The sequence below is a fragment of the Dipodomys merriami genome, unplaced genomic scaffold, assembly GCF_024711535.1.
Source record: "Dipodomys merriami isolate MVZ:Mamm:240054 unplaced genomic scaffold, mDipMer1.0.p SCAF_68, whole genome shotgun sequence".
Classification (NCBI taxonomy): Eukaryota; Metazoa; Chordata; class Mammalia; order Rodentia; family Heteromyidae; genus Dipodomys; species Dipodomys merriami.
Genome location: NW_027206268.1, coordinates 1178599 through 1193463, shown reverse-complemented (window position 1 = coordinate 1193463; position 14865 = coordinate 1178599). Strand labels below are relative to the sequence as shown.

At 47.1% G+C, this 14865-nt stretch overlaps 1 protein-coding gene across 1 annotated transcript in view; it reads left to right on the top strand.

Moving 5' to 3' along the window:
- Positions 1-11531: 11531 nt before the first annotated feature.
- The window catches only part of Pik3r4 (phosphoinositide-3-kinase regulatory subunit 4), a 40468-nt gene continuing 37134 nt past the window's right edge, over positions 11532-14865 (top strand). The window contains exon 1 of the mRNA XM_070005394.1: positions 11532-11656. The gene's annotated coding sequence lies outside the window, so the exon portion shown is untranslated. The remainder of the gene's footprint in view (positions 11657-14865) is intronic.

Genomic DNA, 14865 nt, shown 5'->3' with positions numbered 1-14865 from the left:
TCTGAGATGTCTTTCTAATAGCTCTGGAATGCGTTTTATGACTCCAGCCTCTCCTACAAACTCACTGGGCAAGTTCTTGCTTGCTTTCAAGGCGGCGGAGCGGAGGAACTGAATTTACAAAGGAAATTGGCTTAGACCTCACGAGATCAAGATGTAAATGATTCCATCATGAAAAACTTCAAAACTCTCCACATCACGGACCAGCCATCTGTTTGCTAAGGATGTGTCCTTAGCAACTAACAGCTGAGGTGTGTGTGTGGGGGGGGGTTGGTGGTGGAGGGTTGAAGCTGATACCCATAGTCCCGGCAATTCAGGATGCTGAGGATCTGAAGATCCCAGCTCAAATCCAGCCCAGAGAGAAAAACCAGTGAGGACGCTTCATCTCCAATGAATCACTAGAAAAATAAGCAGAAGTGGAGCTGTGACTCAAGCAGTATAGAGAGAAAAAAACCTAAGGGACAGGCTCAGGCTAGGCCCTGAGTTCAGAAGACTGGAGGTAGAAAAGACTCTCAGGACTTCCAGTTCTACCTGTTATTTCCAGCTGTTTGCCCTGGGTGGGAGGGGCGGGGAGGAGGGGAATAGCAGCAGCCTGTGGTGTGAGTAACTGAATCACTGTGGCTCCCATGCTTTGAAAAGCAGCAGGTCAAGTGCTACCAGCAGTCACCAACATCGTTCTGGGCAGCTCAGGCTTAGCTGGGCGCAGACAGCTCTCATCTGTCTTCAGGGCTGCTATCAGATGGAGTTACTTAATTCATATCAAACTCTTGGTGTTGATGTTGGTGTGTATGGTTCTTAAATGATACAAATGTAGCCTCGATATATAGTCTCCCTCCTTTCCCTTCAGAAGGTAACATTCATTCATTCTTTCTTTCTTTCCTTGTCGGTTGTGGGGCTTGAACTCTGGGCCTGGGCGCTGTCCCTGAGTTCTTCAACTCAAGGCTAGCACTCTACCGCGTTAGCCACAGCGCCACTTCCAGTTTTCTGGTGGTTCGTTGGAGATGAGTCTCATGGACTCATGGCTGGCTTTGAACCGTGATCTTCAGATCTTAGCCTCCTTAGTAGCTAGGATGACAGGCGTGAGCCACTAGCACCCAGATCCTTCCTTCCTTCCTTCCTTCCTCCATGTGTGTGTGTATGTGTATGTGTCTGTGCTGGAGCTTGAACTCAGGGCCTTATACTCTTAGCTTTTTCACTCAACACTGCTTCTCTATCATTTGGGCCATACTTCTACTCTAGCTTTTTGTAAACAATTGGAAATAAGAATCTCATAGATTTTCCTGCCTGGGCTGACTTCGAACCATGATCCTCAGATCTCAGCCTCCTAAGTAGCTAGGATGACAGGTGTGAGCCACCAGCTCCCAGTCCAGATCTTCATTTGTGGCCTAGGCAAGCCAACTTATCACAGAACGCAATGTGAATGAAGCAGCATGTATTGCTTGTTCATGAGCAAGAGTGCCAGGCCTTGAGTTCAAGTCCTGATAGTAGTGTGTACACACACACACACACACACACACACACACACACACACACACAAATGAAATGGAACTTTGTATCTGTCTTTAAACGGTGGAGCAGAGGGCTGGGAAGGTGGCTCAGTGGTAGAGCGCTTGCCTTGCATGCTCAAGGCCCTGGGTTCGATTCCTCAGCACCACATAAGCAAAAAGAAAAAAGCCGGAAGTGGCGCTGTGGCTCAAATGGTAGAGCGCTAGCCTTGAGCTGAAGAGCTGAGGGACAGTGCCCAGGCCCAGAGTTCAGGCCCCACGACAGGACCCCAAAAATAATAAATAAAAATAAACTGTGGAGCAGAGAAATAACTATGAATGCAAGTTAACTGCACACACTTTATAATAGCAGAACACAAAAGAGGGAAAAGAGGGAGTTATTCATGATAGAAGAACAGGAGAGGGGCTGGGAAGGTGGCTTAGTGGTAGAGTGCTTGCCTAGCATGCATGAAAGCCTTGGGTTCAATTGCTCAGCACCACAGACACAGAAAAAGCCAGAAGTGGCGCTGTGGCGCAAGTAGTAGAGCGCTGGCCTTGAGCTGAAGAGCTGAGGGACAGCACCCAGGCCCAGAGTTCAAGCCCCAAGACTGACAAAAGCCAAACAAATAAAACACAACCCAGTCAAACTGAGAAGGTATTTGACTCAGGTGGTCAATGGTTTTGTGGCCAGGAAATGAGGCCATAGTGGCAATGGGGGAATCCAAGATGGCAACTGTGAATGTGAAGGCGTGGCCAGGCCAATGCTTATCTAGAACATAATCAGTGAGGGCTGGGAATGCGGCTCAGTGGTAGAGTGCTCTCCTTGCATGCATGATGCCCTGGGTTCAATTCCTCAGTACCACATAAGCAGAAAAAGCCGGAAGTGGCGCTGTGGATCAAGTGATAGAGTGCTAGCCTTGAGCACAGAGAGGCTCAGGGACAGCGCCCAGGCTCTGAGTTCAAGCCCTAAGACTGGCAAAAAAAAAAAAAAAAAAAAAAGAGAGAATGAGTGAGATTAGAGGCCATTGTTTCTAACTGGCCAGAGGAGATTTCAGTTCATTCGGTCTGGAAGCCTCTTGGTAGCTGCTGATCGTCAGCCGGGAGGTGACGATGAGAAGCTATTTCAAGGAATTCTGCCAAGTTGAACAGATGCAGTCTCCTTTGCCGGCTTGTAAGTCTGGTTATTTTTCATCTTTGTTCTAGTTCCTGTGAGTACTTTCATCTTTAGCTCAGTTTTTTTTTCTCCCCCCTCTGATACATCCTGAAGTTTAAAAAATTCTGCTTAAAAGAGACCTATTTCTTGAGCTGGGCCCTGATGGCTCCCGCCTGTCATCCTAGCTACTCAGGAGGCTGAGATCTAAGGATCATGGTTCATAGCCAGCCCAGGCAAGGAAAGTCCATGAGACCCTAATCTCCAATTAGTTACAGAAAAAAAAAAAAAAAAAAAAAGGAAGTAGAGCTCTGACTCAAAGTGGTAGAGCAAAAGAGCTCAGGGACAGCACCCAAGCCCTGAGTTCAAACCCCACGACCAACACCGCTCCCCTCCCCCAATAAAAAGTACTCAGAATACTTTCTTTTTGTGTTTATTTTTTGTTGGTGGAGGGGCTTGAACTCTGGGCCTGGGTGCTGTCCCTCAGCTCTTTAGCTCAAGGCAAGCGCTCTACTACTTGAGCCACAGCGCCACTTCCAGCTTTCTGGTGGTTCATTGGAGAATCGCGCACTTTCCTGCCAGGATGGCTTTGATCTGTGATCCTCAGATCTCAGCCTCCTGAGTAGCTAGGATGACAGGCGTGAGCCAGGGTGCCCATCTGTGTGTCTCTCTTCACATCCCATAAACAAATTATATTTGTCCTTAGACAAATAGCCTTGGTCACTGTGCCAGGTCCTTACCTGCACACTGGATCTAGGTTAAATGAAGAACACAGGTGCATATGAATGGCGCCAAGTGCTTAGCCTTTCTACATTATGAGGGAATTAGCTGCTTTGTGGTATAGATCTTCCCTGGGATTTCACAGTCGGGCATGATGCACAACTGAGCTCTGAGTCTCAGATGCTAAGTTGGGAAAGAAGACTTCTGCTCACATAGTAAGGATATTCTTAAAGCCATATGTTCACAGTTTCTTCCTCCTGGTGGGGAAACTTACTTAGGAGAGAATAATGAGATCATCCATCACATGTAAATCCCCTATGATTAACAGATGAAGGTAAAAGGAGCACTACAAAGTGGGGGCCACCGAGGGGACATAGCGCCGTACCCAACATGGTTGATGAGAATTCTAAACAGCCTAAACAGCTAGGTTCTGGTGTTTCACGCCTATCATCCTAGCTACTCAGGAGGCTGAGATCTGAGGATCCTGGTTTAAAGCCAGCCCCAGCAGGAAAGTCCATGAGACTCTTAATTCCAATGAACCATCAGAAAACCAGAAGTGGAGCTGTGGCTCAAGTGGTAGAGCACTCACCTTGAACTGAAGAGCTGAGGGACAGCGCCCAGGCCCAGATTTCAAGCCCTAAGACCAACAAAAAGAAAGAAAAAAAGGGATGGTAGGGCAAAAGCAAAGGAGGAGGTAACAATGCTCAATAGGAAATGTACTCATTACCTTCCTCATGTAACTGTAACCCCTCTGTACAGTATTTTCACAATAAAAAAAATATGAAAAAAAGAATCCTAAACAAAGAGGAACAAACAGATCTTTCAGGTATGTGAGAGAGCTATTTTGTATATATATACATATTTGTAAGTATATATATATATATATATTTTTTTTTTTTTTTTCAAGTCCAGAGGCTTGAACTCAGGCCCTGAGCACTGCCCCTGAGCTTCTTTTGTTCAAGGCTAACGCTCTACCACTTGAGCCACAGAACCACTTCCGGCTTTTTCTGTGTTTGTAGTACTGGAGAATCAAACCTAGAGCTTCATGCATATTAGGCAAGCACTCTACCACTAAGCCACCTTCCCAATCCCATTACTTTCAGCTTTGTTTGCTGGTTAATTGAAGGTAAGAGTCTCAAAGACTTTCTGCCCAGGCTGGCTTTGAAGTATGATCCTCAGATCTCAGCCTCCTGAGTAGATAGGATCACAGGCATGAGCCACCAGTGCCCAGCTCAAATCAGCTAGTTTTTAAAGGCTAAGAACAGAGTGACGATGTATAAATCAAGGTTTAATCAATGTAATGAATTCCATTTTGACTCACCCTGTCATTTCTGAGGTTTAAATCTTTTATTTTTGAGTGACCTTTTCTGGCCAGTGAAGGACTATTTGAGCTGTAAATTACTGCACCCTTTTGCCTCAGATTTCACAAAGGGACTGGGAAATGATTAGTGGAATTCACATTTAAGATATCATTTTGTAAAGAGTTGCTGTCACATGGGAAAATGTATTACATATATATATTATATATATATATATATATATTAACTTTCCATGGGCTGAAAATTTCTTACCCTGAGAATTCTATGAGAAATGCACTATGGCCTACAAAGTATAAAATATTTAAAAGTATTAGGAGATAAATTAGCTCTATATTCCATTGTTTTTCTTCTTTTGGGATGTTGAGAGATCATTTCGTTAAGAAATGGAAATAAATAGGGAAAAAATTGTGATAATGGTATTCTAGTCATTAAAATGACAAAAATAGCAATTTTTTTGTAGCTACATAAAAAAATCTTCTCTCTGGAGCTTCAAGTGCTGAACATAGGGTGTTAGAAAAAAACAGGCTTATGGAAGAGAAAAATTTAATTTCAGATTAGTTAAAATACATGTTTTCCATCTCCGATGCCAGTGTAAATTTAACAAGGTAAAATGATGTCATGGGCTGGGAAGGTGGCTCAGTGGTAGAGTGCTTTGTATGCATGAGGCCCTGGGTTCTATTCCTCAGCACCACATAAGAAAAAAGCCAGAAATGGTGCTGTGGCTCAAGTGGTAGAGCGCTAGCCTTGAGCTGAAGAGCTGAGGGACAGCGCCCAGGCCCAGAGTTCAGGCCCATGACTGACAAAAAAAAAAAAAAATCATAGGCTATAACAACTCAATCCAATAATTAAAAATGATTTGACTCCTTTTTTTTTTTGGTCGGCCGTGGGGCTTGAACTCTGGGCCTGGGCGCTGTCCCTCAGCTCTTCAGCTCAAGGGGAGCACTCTACCACTTGAGCTACAGCGCCACTTCCGGTTTTCTGGTGGTTCATTTCCTGCCCGGACTGGCTTTGAACTGCGATCCTCAGATCTCAGCCTCTTGAGTAGCTAGGATTACAGGTGTGAGCCACCAGCGCCCGGCTTTGACTCCTTTTTTAGGAGTATTTTTCCCTCATCATCTTGACTTTCTTTTCCCTCTTTTTTCTTTTTTTGAGTCCTCGCTCTTTCTCTCTCTATCTCCCTTTTTTTGTCGGTCGTGGGGCTTGAACTCTGCACTTGGGCATTGTCCTTGTGCTCTTCAGCTCAAGGCGAGTGCTCTACCGCTTGAGCCACAGCACCACTTCCGGTTTTTTAGCAGTTTATTGGAGATAAGAGTCTCACGAACTTTCCTGCCCAGGCTGGCTTTGAACCGAGATCCTCAGATCTCAGCCTCCTGAGTAGCTAGGATGACAGGCCTGAGCCACAGGCGCCGGCTTCTCTCTCTCTCTCTTTTTCTCTCTCTCTCTTTGGTACTGGGCATTAAACTCAAGATGTTGCATTTTCTAGGCAAGCATTTTACCACTGGGCTACGTCCCAGCCCATTCTTGCTTTTGTGTGTGTATGAGGGGAGGAGGGAGAAAGGGGGTTAATTGTTGAGCAATTCTTTTTTTTTTTTTTTTTGTCTGAGATTGGGACTTGTATTTGGTATCTGATGCTTTCTGATTGGCTGGTGTTCTACCACTGGAGCCATGCCTCCAACCCAAAGTTGAGCAGTATTATATGCTTGATATCATGCTGGATGTTTTACACTCTTGCACATAGCTGACTTTCTCAGTCCTTTTTGCCTAGGATGGCTTCGCAAACATCATGATCCTCATATCTCAGCCTCCTGAGCAGCTAGGATGCTAGGTGCAAACCACTAGTGCCCAATTTACATACATGATTGTTTTTCATGTGGTATCCTTAATTGTGTCCATGTTACAGAATAAAGAAACTGAGGTGTCAGGTGCCGGTGGCTCACGCCTGTCATCCTAGCTACTCAGGAGCCTGAGATCTGAGGATCATGGTTCAAAGCCAGCCTGTGCAGGAAAGTCTATGAGACTCTTATCTCCAATGACCCACCTGAAAACCAGAAGTGGCACTGTGGCTCAAGTGGTAGAGCACTCACCTTGAGTGAAGAGCTGAGGGACAGAGCCCAGGCCCTGAGTTCAAGTCCCTTGGCCGACAAAAAAAAAAAAAAAAAAAAAAAAAAAATTATATTGACACTTCCTGTATTGATCACATCTTAAATCTGATGTCTTCCTAACCTCCACTGGCATGCCCTGCCCCCTAGTGGAAGTTTGCTTAAAAAAACCTCAACAATAATGCCTTTTACTGTTCCCTCAGGATGAAAATGTGCCTCCCTTACTGTTTCATCGAAATATAATAAGATATATATATATATATATATATATATATGGCCTTTTATTTATCTCTAATACAGGATAATAGGATTGTTCTAATGCAGGTGGACAAAAAACAGCTCAGAAAAATTCAAAATGCACTCCAAGAAATGAGATAGCAATTTATGGTCATGGCGTTGAAATCAGACTGGCATTGGGCGCTCTCCCAAGTAAATGGAAGCAAATCAAGCATCTTTACTCAAATTACATTTAAAAGCTTGACGGTCTGCCAGATTGTGTTAGAGCTAACACAGAGACACAAGGTGTCCTGGACAGAGACAGTCTGTGGATGTGTAGTTAAAACACAGAAGATTCAAATGCATCAGAATTGGTTTTCCTCTCCTCCGTTTTTAAAATGATCCCCTCACACCCCACCCCCCAAGGGATCTCTTCCACTTCGGCACTGCAAAAAAAAAAATCATCCTAGTATGAAATAGCATCATTGGATGGCCTAGGTTTAATTAGGAAGGACTCAAGCTTATATTGGATTGGATTTTGTAGTAAGCAACAGGAATGGGTATTTTTTTTTTGGAGCAAATTAGGCCATTATTTCTGCTATTGTTCATCAAAAGAAGCAGCCCTGGGCAAAAATTGCTGATATTATCACACTTGGAAAGGGCTGAGTGGTGTGTGGTAATGACTTAGTGTGGAGCCAGTGGTGTAAGCTGAAGAGGAGGAAGGGGAAGAGGAGGAGGAAGGGGAAGAGGGGGAGGAGGGGGGAGGAAGAGGAGAAGGAAAAGGAGGAAGGGGATAAGGAAGAGGGAGAGGAGGAGGGGGAGGAAATGGCCAGTTTCATTCTCAGTAGAGAGCTAGCTCTTAAAAATTAGATTACCATCCAGGAGCCTGTGGCTCACACCTGTCATCCTAGCTACTCAGGAGGCTGAGATCTGAGGATTGCGGTTCAAAGCCAGCCTGGGCAGGAAAGTCTGTGAGACTCTTATCTCCAATAAACCACCAGAAAACCAGAAGTGGCGCTGTGGCTCAAGTGATAGAGCACTCGCCTTGAGCTGAAGAGCTAAGGGACAGTGCCCAGACACAGAGTTCAAGACCCACGACTGACAAAAAAAAAAAAAAAAAAAAAAATTAGATTATTATTCTTCAAGAATGACCAAAGTGCAAACAGAGAGGCAGCAGTTTAAGGCATCTACAATAGGGAAAAAAAGGTCAGAATGGTCCAAAAGAAAATTACATCTTGGGCTGGGAAGGTGGCTCAGTGGTAGAGCGCTTGCCTTGCATGCATGAGGCCCTGGGTTCGATTCCTCAGCACCACATAAGCAGAAAAGGCCGGAAGTGGCGCTGTGGCTCAAGTGGTAGAGCACTAGCCTTGAACTGAAGAGCTGAGGGACAGCGCCCAGGCCCAGAGTTCAGGCCCCACGACTGGACCAAAAAAAAAAAAAAAAAGAAAATTACATCTTTTCAGGCCTTATGAAATGAAGAACATTCTGTTTGCTGAGATCTTACCATAAGGAAGATGATCAAACAAAACAAAAACCTTTTTTATTAATGGGTGGGGGCAGGGGAAGGTACCAGTACTAGAGTTTGAACTCAGGGCTTTTGATCTCACTTAACTTTTTCAGTGAAGGCTACAGCTATAGCACTTGAGTCACATCTCCCCTTCTGGCTTTTTGCTGGTCAGTTGGTCTTAAGAGTCTCACAAAGCACCAGCCAAGGGCTGGTGGCTCATGCTTGTAATCCTAGCTCCTCAGTGTTAGGTTTTTAAAAAGAGGTAGCCGAGTAAGAACTGCACCAGCACGCATGTGGTATTCAGGTAAGGGGTAGGTTTATTCAGTAGACCTGCTGGGACCAGGCAAGGTTGGCACTCCATGTGGCTGGGAAAGAGAGGAAAGGGAGAGAGCAAGAAAAGAACAGAGAGAGAGCTAGAATAGAACAGAGAGAGCAAGAAAAGAGCAGCAAGAGAGCGTCTGGGCCTGGGCTAGGCCTTATGTAGGGTATGGGCGGGGGGAAAGGTGTGGCCACATCAAATTCACATGTGACCTCTTCCAGGTGTCCCAGTTGCCTAGGTAACGCGGGTACTGGGTGGAGACTTTGCTGTGAGGAGGGTGGAGTCTGCTGGCCATCCAGGAGCAGACCTTACACTCAGGAGGCTGAAATGCTGAGGACTGTGGTTCAAGGCCAACCCAGGCAGAACAGTTTGCCAGACCCCATGTCCAAAATACCCAGCCAAAAGCCACAGTGGAAATGTGACTTAAGTGGTAAGGGCACCAGCTTAGCAAGCTGAAGGCCCTGAGTTCGAGCTCCCCTTCAGTACCACCCAAAACTCTCCAATGATCAAAATCAACCATCCCATCTAGTAGCTACTACTTCCCCGCCACCCCACCCCCCCTTCCACAGCATCTTTATGACCAGTTCACAAAAACATGGTGGTATTGATTTATGATACGGCAAGCACTGTCAAACTGAATCAATTAACATTTGAGGGGCATTTTCATTCCCGCAAGCAAACCCCTTTCAGCTGTCAAAAACACACACACACTAAAGGCCATGGATTTAGTTTTATTCTTCAAGCCACACGGGCATAGCCACCTGCTGCAAACAAGGGGACTGGAAAGGTCAGACGGTTACAGAAAAGCCATCTGCAGTATAAGCGTAAACTCCGAACCATGATGTCCCCTGGAACTGAGTGACTTTCAAGTTCTAACTCAAGATAAGTGAGCCAACTTTTGGTGTGTGTGTTGGGGGGGGGGAGTTGGGGGGGTCGTGGGGCTTGAACTCTGGGCCTGGGCACTGTTCCTAAGCTCTTCACTCAAGGTAAGAGCTACACCTTAGGAGCCACAGTGCCACTTCCGGTTTTCTACTGGTTTATTAGAGATAAGAGCCTCACGGACTTTCCTGCCCAGGCTGGCTTTGAACCTTGATCCTCAGACCTCAGCCTCCTGAGTAGCTAGGATTACAGGCGTGAGCCTCCGGTGCCCGGCTCCTGTTACTTTCTTTACCTTTTCCTCAGGTGTCTAAATATGATCACATAGTGGCTACTGCAGCTCTGGACATCACATCTGCATTCAAAGCTGGCAGAAGGTCCAAATGTAAAATGAGTATTACCAGCAGATTTCTCCTTATATATCATTGAGCTTATGCTTGAGCATAAGGAACACTAGACAAACAAGTATTTAGTTTACCCAGACTCCATCACACAAGTGGGCAAGGGAAATGTTGGTTGAGACTGGATGTTGGATGGTCTTACTTTCTACATCCCTTTATCTAATTTTGGGCAGTTGTAGGGTTTGAATTCAGCCCTTCATGTTTGCTAGGAAGATGTTCAATTACTGAGCCATACTTCCTAACCTTTTCTGAGCTAGTCTGGTGTGTGTGTATGTGTACTGGGCTTGAACTCAGGGTCTGGGTGCTATCCATTAGACTTTTTTCTTATTGCTCAAGACTGGTGCTCTTCTATATGAACTATAGCTCTACTCTGGCTTTGTGCTGTTTAATTGTTTTTTTTTTTTTTTTTTGGTCCGGTCGTGGGCCTGAACTCTGGGCCTGTGCGCTGTCCCTCAGCTCTTCAGATCAAGGCTAGTGCTCTACCACTTGAGCCACAGCGCCACTTCCGGCTTTTTTCTTTTTGCTTATGTGGTGCTGAGGAATCGAACCCAGGGCCTCAGGCATGCAAGGCAAGCACTCTACCACTGAGCCACCTTCCCAGCCCTGTGCTGTTTAATTGTATATAGGAGTCTCATGGATTTTCCTGCTTGGGGCTGGCTTTGAATGGTGATCCTCAGATCTCAGCTTCTTGATGAGCTAGGATTACAGGTATGAGCCACTTGGTGCTGCATGTTTTGTTTTGTTTTGCTGGTCCTGGGGCTTGAACTCAGGACCTGGGCACTATCCTTGAGCTTCTTTTGCTCAAGGTTAGCACTCTACCAATTGAGCCACAGCACCACTTCCGGCTTTTTCTGTATATGTGGCACTGAGGAATTGAACCCAGGGCTTCATGCATGGTAGGCAAGCACTCTACTACCACTAAGCCACCTTCCAAGCCCTTAAATACTGTATTTTAATGAATGGGTAGATGGTTAAACGCTGAGAACGGGGTATTTTCCTGGGGGTTGTGGGGGAGGGAAGTGGGATCTATACTTGGGAAATGGAAGGCCCCATCATTACCACCACCAAAGACCCTACAAGAACTCCCGAACCACATCTGAAAATTATACCGTGGTGGGGAATAACCTTTCCTGTGTAAGGCTGCAGAATCCGGACCTCGTGAGCTGGTAGGGTTTGAACCCGCGGCTCCAGCCTCGAGGTTTTCCCGCGCTGGGAAGGAAGGGCGGGGCTGAGATGAGGCCCCACCCTCCAGGGGGCGGGGAAAGGCTGGAGGGGAGGGGGAAAAGGAAAGCAAGCACCTCATTGGTTCCTCACGGGCGTAGCCGCGCCACGCCCCTCGCCGGTTTCCTAGCAACCAGCTCCCGAGGGCTGCTCCTCCCTAAGCCTCCTCACGCGCGCGCGTCACTTCCGCTCCGCCGCCGGAAGTGGCGTCAGCCCGCGGCTTTTTCCCCGGGAGTTCGGCGTTTACTTTTGCTGGAACTGGTGGCCTGCGCTGTGTCTCCTTCCAGCGTCCGCACCCGTCACCTCCCTCACCCCCGAGGAGGGTCTGCGGGGGTGCAGCGACTCATGTAAGAGGAACCAGAGTCCCGGGAACGCGAGGTTGGGACGGGGGAGGGGGGACACCGGGGGGAGGGGGTGGGGCCTGGGCTCTGCACCCCCCCCACCCCGGTTCCTGGTTATTGGGGGGGGGTTGCTTTCTTCACATACACCCCCCCCCAACAACTCCTTCCCACACCCCGCCTCCTTCCTTTGAAGGAAGAACCTCTTCTAGAACTTTCCCAGAGGCCTAGGTGGATGTGGGTGGGAGGGCAAAGCCTCAGGTGGGGAGGGGAAGATGGGGGGGGGTGTGGAGAGGCTGGTTTGCTGCAAAATGCTGGTGAGGATTACTTGGGACCCGTGTGGGTGGTGGTCTCTCAACAAGGTCTGTCACTCTGGCAGAGTTTGGCTGGAAGGCTGGGAAGGTGGCTCAGGGGTAGAGCGCTTGCCTCGCATGCCTGAGGCCCTGGGTTCGATTCCTCAGCACCACAGAAGCAAAAAGAAAAAAGCCGGAAGTGGCGCTGTTGTGGCTCAAGTGGTAGAGCGCTAGCCTTGAGCTGAAGAGCTGAGGGACAGCGCCCAGGCCCAGAGTTCAGGCCCCACGACCGGACCCCCCCCCCAAAAAAAAAAAACAACAACAAAGTTTGGCTGGACCCCTGCTTAAGGGCGGTGGGCTGGGGTGGCATGTTGGAATTAGGCTGCAAGGGCCCTAGGAGAGACTGGCTTTTGTGGCTCTTAGGCTAATTCTTCCTGGAATCAAATGACTTTTTAGCATATTTACTTCTTGTTTGTTTTGTTTTCGCCAGTCCTAGGGCTTGAACTCAGGGCCTGGGCGCTGTCACCAGCTGCTTTGGCTCAAGGCGAGCGCTCTACCATTTGAGAGCCGCAGCACCACTGCCGGCTTTTTCTGTGGTACTGAGGAATAGAACCTAGGGCTTCATGCATGCCAGGCAAGCTCTCGACCACTAAGCCACCTTCCCAGACCCAGGGACCTCACACTCTTTGATTTCGGGTTTTTATTTGTTTTTGTTTTGGTGCTCTATTACCCGCTCCACACCTGCACTTGTGGACTTTTGCTGGTTCATTGGAGATGGAATGTCCTATAGCGTTTGTCCTGCTTGGATTAGTTTTAAATCGCCAGCCTCAAGTCTCAGCCCTCCTGAGAAGTTAGGATTATGGATGTGAACCACTGCTTCATATTTCCACAGGGGTTTACAAAATGTTCCAACTAAATGGACTTTTTTTTCTTTTTTTTGGTCCAGCAGCTCAAACTCTGGGTTTGGGCTTTGTCTACTGAGCTTATTTTGCTGAAAGCTAGTACTCTACCACTTGAGCCACAGCGCCACTTCCAGCTTTTTCTGCAAATAATTGGGGATAAGAGTCTCACCAACTTTCTTGCCCAGGCTGGCTTTGAACCACTATCCTGATATCTCAGTCTCCTGAGTAGCTAGGATGGCAGGCATGAACCACCAGCATGGGGGCAAGATCGTTCTTTTCTTTCTTTCTTTCTCTCTCTCTCTTTCTTTCTCTCTCTCTCTTTCTTCCCCCTCCCCTCTCCTCCTTCTTCTTTTTGGTTGTTGGTCCTGGGGCTTGAACTCTGGGCCTGGGTGCTGTCCCTCAGCTCTTCAGCTCAAGGCTAGCACTCCACCACTTGAGCCACAGCGCCACTTCCGGTTTTTTGGTGTTTTTCTTGGAGATGAGTTTCTCAGACTTTCCTGCCCAGGCTGGCTTTGAACATCGATCCTTAGATCTCAGTCTCCTGAGTAGCTGGACTTTTTTTTTTTGTCAGTTGTGGGGCTTGAACTCAGGGCCTGGGCACTGTCTCTGAGTCTCTTTGTGCTCTGCTACAGCTCTACTTCTTCAGCCACAGCCACTCCTGTTTTTGAGTAGTTTATTTGAGATAAGAGTCTCACAGGGACTACTTTGCTACAGCTGGCTTAGACCTGTAATTCTCAGATCTTAGCCTCCTGAGTAGCTAGTACCAGTGTGAGACATCCACCAGGCTGTAAATGGCCTTTGTGTATCAGGTGGTTTAGTTTTAGCTGTTAAATTGTTTCTTGTTTTCAGAAGGAGTGCTTGTGTGTTTGTTTTTCTTGGGCAAGGGCTGACCCATACACAGTATTTTAAAGACTCTCACATCCCCCAAATTCAGTATTGAACTTTGAGTAAAAAGGCTCATTCATGTTTTCAATCCCCATACCAGCAAATCTGAATAACATTGTCAGCTTAATGTTAGAGGGACCTTTATAATTAGTTGATTAATTTTATGCCATAATGTGGGCTCTGCTTGCTTATTTCTCAAGGCTGGTGCCCTACCACTTCAGGCATGCTTCCAGTCCATCATTTTGCTGGCTATTTGGAGTTGGAGCCTCAGATTTCTTTTTTCTGCCCACACTGGTTTCAGACTGTCAGTCTCTTGGGGCTGGGAAGGTGGCCTAGTGGTAGAGTGCTTGCCTAGCATGCATGAAGCCCCAGGTTCAATTCCTCAGTACCACATAAACAGAAAAGGCCAGAAGTGGCGCTCTGGCTCAAGTGGTAGAGCACTTGGTTTGAGCACAGAAGTTCTACAACAGTGCCTGAGTTCAAGCCGCAGGACCGGCAAAAAAACAAAAACAACAAAAAAAAACAGACTGTCAGTCTCCACATCTCAGCTACCTGAGTAGCTAGGGTTACAGAGCCACCAGCAGTTGGCTAGAGGGACCTATGTAAATGTTGTTCAGCTCTTGGGCGGGGGAGGGAGATATGCAATTATAGCATCCTTTTAGGTAAAATAACAAGATAAAAGCTACTCAGGAGGCTGAGGTCTAAGGATCAAAGTCCACTTGGTCAGGAAAGTCTGAGACTCGATTATATCCAGTGAACCACTGGAAGTGGCCTTGTGGCTCAAAATGGTTAAGAGTCCAGGAACAGCACCCAAGCCCTGAGTTCAAGCCCCATGACCAATAAAAAGTTTTTTTTTTTTTTTTTTTTGGGTCCGGTCGTGGGGCCTGAACTCTGGGCCTGGGCGCTGTCCCTCAGCTCTTCAGCTCAGGCTAGTGCTCTACCACTTGAGCCACAGCGCCACTTCCGGCTTTTTTCTTTTTGCTTATGTGGTGCTGAGGAATCGAACTCAGGGCCTTGAGCATGCAAGGCAAGCGCTCTACCACTGAGCCACCTTCCCAGCCCTCAATAAAAAGTTTTTAAGAAAACACCAAAAACGCCAGATAAGTGTGTCTGAAATGGACTTTCCAGATGTCGCTAG